Source organism: Arachis hypogaea, chromosome 10, assembly GCF_003086295.3.
Source record: "Arachis hypogaea cultivar Tifrunner chromosome 10, arahy.Tifrunner.gnm2.J5K5, whole genome shotgun sequence".
NCBI lineage: Eukaryota > Viridiplantae > Streptophyta > Magnoliopsida > Fabales > Fabaceae > Arachis > Arachis hypogaea.
The window spans coordinates 68651619-68657361 of record NC_092045.1 but is presented as its reverse complement, the minus strand read 5'-3'; the positions used below and the strand labels follow the sequence as shown (position 1 = coordinate 68657361).

The 5743-nt window shown below is 39.1% G+C and overlaps 1 non-coding gene across 1 annotated transcript; it reads left to right on the top strand.

Moving 5' to 3' along the window:
• The first annotated feature begins 2487 nt into the window (after nt 1–2487).
• LOC112718473 (small nucleolar RNA R71) lies at nt 2488–2595 on the top strand. The gene has a single exon (XR_003160812.1). It is a non-coding gene; the product is annotated as a small nucleolar RNA R71 (small nucleolar RNA).
• Nucleotides 2596–5743: the final 3148 nt, after the last annotated feature.

The following is a 5743-nucleotide window of genomic DNA, read 5'->3' as shown; positions in this document are numbered from 1 at the left end:
CTAGGGAGGCATATGTCCTCTAGAACTTGGTCCAAGAGTTATATAATCTCACCATTCTCTTATTAAAGGATTCTGGATCATCTTGTAGTTGAGGCAGCTTGAAGACCTCTCTTATTCTGTCCAGGTCGAAGTAAATAATCTTCCCTCTGACCAAATTTTGAAAGGTATAGAAGGCAGTTTCAGTCATTCTCTGCTTATCTGTTTGCCACAGATTTGAGTAGAATTCTTGAACCATATTTCTACCCACCTTTGTCTTAGGATTAGCTAGAATTTCCCAGCCCCTATTTCGAATCTGCTCTTGGATCTCCGGAAATTCGTCTTCTTTCAGATAAAATTTAACTTCTGGGATCCCACGTTTTACATTGTGAAGGAAAATTCATCCCTGCACTAAGTGGCGAGCAAAAATGCTCTTTATGCCAATTCTGGCGTTAAACGCCGGGCTGGTGACCATTTCTGGCGTTTAATGCCAGCTTCTTGCCCTTTCCTGGTGTTTAACGCCAGTCTGGTGCCCTTTTCTGGTGTTAAACGCCCAGAATGGTGCCAGACTGGGCGTTAAACGCCCATTTGCTGCCCTTGCTGGCATTTAAACACCAGCAAGGTTTTCCTCCAGGGTGTGCTATTTTTCTTTCTATTTTTCATTCTGTTTTTGCTTTTTCAATTGATTTTGTGACTTCCCATGATCATCAACCTAGAGAAAACATAAAATAACAAAGGAAAATAGATAAATATAACATTGGGTTGCCTCCCAACAAGCGCTTCTTTAATGTCAGTAGCTTGACGATGGGTTCTCATGGAGCCTCACAGATACTCAGAGCAATGTTGGAACCTCCCAACACCAAACTTAGAGTTTGAATGTGGGGGTTCAACACCAAACTTAGAAGTTGGTTGTGGCCTCCCAACACCAAACTTAGAGTTTGACTGTGGGGGCTCTGTTTGACTCTGTTTTGAGAGAAGCTCTTCATGCTTCCTCTCCATGGTAACAGAGGTATATCCTTGAGCCTTAAACACAAAGGATTCTTCATTCACTTGAATGATCAATTCTTCTCTGTCAACATCAATCACAGCCTTTGCTGTGGCAAGGAAGGGTCTGCCAAGGATGATGGATTCATCCATGCACTCCCCAGTCTCTTGGACTATGAAATCAGCAGGGATGTAATGGTCTTCAATCTTTACCAGAACATCCTCTAGAAGTCCATAAGCTTGTTTTCTTGAATTGTCTGCCATCTCTAGTGAGATTCTTGCAGCTTGTACCTCAAAGATCCCTAACTTCTCCATTACAGAGAGAGGCACGAGGTTTATGCTTGACCCCAGGTCACACTGAGCCTTCTTAAAGGTCATGGTGCCTATGGTACAAGGTACTGAGAACTTCCCATGATCTTGTCTCTTTTGAGGTAATCTCTACCTAGTCAAGTCATCCAGTTCTTTGGTGAGCAAAGGAAGTTCGTTCTCCCAAGTCTCATTACCAAATAACTTGTCATTTAGCTTCATGATTGCTCCAAGGTATTTAGCAACTTGCTCTTCAGTGTCATCTTCATCCTCTTCAGAGGAAGAATACTCATCAGAGCTCATGAATGGCAGAAGTAAATCCAATGGAATCTCTATGGTCTCATTATGAGCCTCAGATTCCCATGGTTCCTCATTAGGGAACTCATTGGAGGCTAGTGGACGTCCATTGAGGTCTTCCTCAGTGACAATCACTGCCTCTTCCTCCTCTCCAAATTCGGCCATGTTGATGGCCTTGCATTCTCCTTTTGGATTCTCTTCTGTATTGCTTGGAAGAGTACTAGGAGGGAGTTCAGTAATTTTCTTGCTCAGCTGACCCACTTGTGCCTCCAAATTTCTAATGGAGGACCTTGTTTCAGTCATGAAACTTTGAGTGGTTTTGATTAGATCAGAGACCATGGTTGCTAAGTCAGAGTGGTTCTGCTTAGAATTCTCTGTCTGTTGCTGAGAAGATGATGGAAAAGGCTTACCATTGCTAAACCTGTTTCTTCCACCATTATTGTTGTTGAAACCTTGTTGAGGTCTCTGTTGATCCTTCCATGAGAGATTTGGATGATTTCTCCATGAAGGATTATAGGTGTTTCCATAGGGTTCTCCCATGTAATTCACCTCTTCCATTGAAGGGTTCTCATGATCATAAGCTTCTTCGTCAGATGAAGCGTCCTTAGTACTGCCTGGTGCAGCTTGCATTCCAGACAGGCTTTGAGAGATCATATTGACTTGCTGAGTCAATATTTTGTTCTAAGCCAATATGGCATTCAGAGTATCAATCTCAAGAACTCCTTTCTTCTGATTCGTCCCATTGTTCACAGGATTCCTTTCAGAAGTGTACATGAATTGGTTATTTGCAACCATTTGAATGAGTTCTTGAGCTTCTATAGGCGTCTTCTTCAGATGAAGAGATCCTCCAGCAGAGCTGTCCAGTGACATCTTGGACAGTTCAGACAGACCATCATAGAATATACCTATGATGCTCCATTTAGAAAGCATGTCAGAAGGACACTTTCTGATCAATTGTTTGTATCTTTCCCAAGCTTCATAGAGGGATTCACCTTCCTTCTGTCTGAAGGTTTGGACTTCCACTCTAAGCTTACTCAATTTTTGAGGTGGAAAGAACTTTGCCAAGAAGGCATTGACTAGCTTTTCCCAAGAGTTCAGGCTTTCTTTAGGTTGTGAGTCCAACCATATCCTAGCTCTGTCTCTTACAGCAAAAGGGAATAGCATAAGTCTGTAGACCTCAGGGTCAACCCCATTAGTCTTGACAGTGTTGGAGATTTACAAGAACTCAGCTAAAAACTGATGAGGATCTTTCAATGGAAGTCCATGGAACTTGCAATTCTGTTGCATTAGAGAAACTAATTGAGGCTTAAGCTCAAAGTTGTTTGCTCCAATGGCAGGGATAGAGATGCTTCTCCCATAGAAGTCGGGAGTAGGTGCAGTAAAGTCACCCAGCACCTTCCTTGCATTGTTGGCATTGTTGTTGTTTTCGGCTGCCATGGGTTCTTCTTCTTTGAAGATTTCTGTTAGGTCCTCTACAGAGAGTTGTGCCTTAGCTTCTCCTAGCTTTCGCTTCAAGGTCCTTTCAGGTTCAGGATCAGCCTTAACAAGAATGCTTTTGTCTTTGCTCCTGCTCATATGAAAGAGAAGAGAACAAGAAAATATGGAATCCTCTATGTCACAGTATAGAGATTCCTTGAGGTGTCAGAGGAAAAGAAAAATAGAAGGAAGAGGTAGAAAATTCGAACTTATCAAGGAAAGATGGAGTTTGAATTGTGCATTGAGGAGTAGTATTAGTCCATAAATAGAAGGATGTGAGAAGAGGGGAAGAAATTTTTGAAAATAAATTAAAAATATTTTAAAAACATTTTGAAAAAATACTAATTGATTTTTGAAAACTTAAGAATGGAAAAAGAAATCAAGTGATTTTTGAAAAAGATTTTGAAATTAGAAATCCAAAATATATGATTGAAAACTATTTTGAAAAAGATGTGATTAAGAAGATATGATTGAAAAGTTATGGTTTTAAAAAGATGTGATTGAGAAGATATGATTTGAAAAACAATTTAAAAAGATTTGATTTTTAAAATTAATGACTTGGCTAACAAGAAAAGATATGATTCAGACATTAAACCTTTCTCAACAGAAAAGGCAACATACTTAAAATGTTGAATCAAATCATTAATTGTTAGCAAGTATTTTTGAAAATGGAAAGAAATTGATTTTGAAAATATATGATTGAAAAGATATGATTTGAAAAAGATTTGATTTTGAAAAATTTTGAAAACTTGAAAAAAAAATTTGAGTTAAAAACAAATCTTCCCTTTTGTGCCATCCTGGAGTTAAACACCCAGAATGGTATCCATTCTGGCGTTTAACGCCCAAAACACTACCCTTTTGGGCGTTAAACGCCCAGCCAGGTGCCCTGGTTGGCGTTTAAACACCAGTTTTCCTTCCTCACTGGGTGTTTTGAACGCCCAGCTTTTTCTGTGTAATTCCTCTGCTGTATGTTCTGAATCTTCAATTCTCTATATTATTGACTTGAAAAGACACAAATTAAAACTTTTTGGATTTTTAATAATGAGGAATAATCAGAATGCAACTAAAATCAAATAAACAATGCATGCAAGACACCAAACTTAGAAGTTTGTATACTACTGACACTAACAAAATGAGAATGCATATGAGACACAACAAAACTCTAAAGACAAGAGAATTTAAAGATCAAAATAAGGAAATCATCAAGAACAACTTGTAGATTAATGAAGACACATGAATGAAATCGAAAAATGCATGCAATTGACACCAAACTTAAAATGAGACACTAGACTCAACAAGAAACATAAAATATTTTTGGTTTTTATGATTTTGTAAATTTTTTTTGATTTTTCAAAAATTAAGTGGAAAAGAAAATAAAGATATCAAAATTCTTAATGAGAATTCTAGGAATCATGCAATGTTAGTCTAAAGCTTTAGTCTAAAGAAATTAGACATGGCTAGCCAAGCTTCAGCAGGACATTACATTCAAGTGCTAAATTGATGAGAATCAATCAGCTTTGGTGATGATAAGACATCACCTTGAAACACTAGAATTCATTCTTAAGAACTCTGAAGAAAAATACCTAATCTAAGAAACAAGATTAACCGTCAGTTGTCCAAACTCAAACAATCCCCGGCAACGGCGCCAAAAACTTGGTGTTGTTGCCGGATCAAAACTTGGCACTGTTATTGCAGGGAACAAATGCGAAACTGTAGTTAGGACATTTAATTCCCCGGCAACAGCGCCAAAAACTTGGTGTACAAAATTGTGATCATCAATGGCGCCATCAACATGGTACGCTCAATTGTAATCTCAACTCTTTATCACAACTTTGCACAACTAACCAGCAAGTGCACTGGGTCGTCCAAGTAATAAACCTTATGCGAGTAAGGGTCAATCCCACGGAGATTGTTGGTATGAAGCAAGCTATGGTCATCTTGTAAATCTCAGTCAGGCGGATTCAAATGGTTATGGATGATTTATGAATAAAGAATAAAATAAAGATAGAGATACTTATGTAATTCATTGGTGAGAATTTCAGATAAGTGTATGGAGATGCTTTGTCCCTTCCGTCTCTCTGCTTTCCTACTGTCTTCATCCAATCCTTCTTACTCCTTTCCATGGCAAGCTGTATGTTGGGCATCACCGTTGTCAGTGGCTACAGTCCTGTCCTCTCAGTGAAAATGTTCAACGCGCTCTATCACAGCACGGCTAATCATCTGTCGGTTCTCAATCAAGTTGGAATAGAACCCAGTGATTCTTTTGCGTCTGTCACTAACGCCCAGCCTTCAAGAGTTTGAAGCTCGTCACAGTCATCCAATCTTTGAATCCTACTCAGAATACCATAGACAAGGTTTAGACCTTCCGGATTCTCTTGAATGCCGCCATCAATTCTAGCTTATACCACGAAGATTCCGATTAAGGGATCCAAGAGATATCCACTTAATCTAAGGTAGAACGGAGGTGGTTGTCAGGCACACGTTCATAGGTGAGAATGATGATGAGTGTCACGGATCATCACATTTATCAAGTTGAGGAACAAGTGATATCTTAGAACAAGAACAAGCTGAATTGAATAGAAGAACAATAGTAATTGCATTAATACCCGAGGTACAGCAGAGCTCCACACCTTAATCTATGGTGTGTAGAAACTCCACCGTTGAAAATACATAAGAACAAGGTCTAGGCATGGCCATGAGGCCA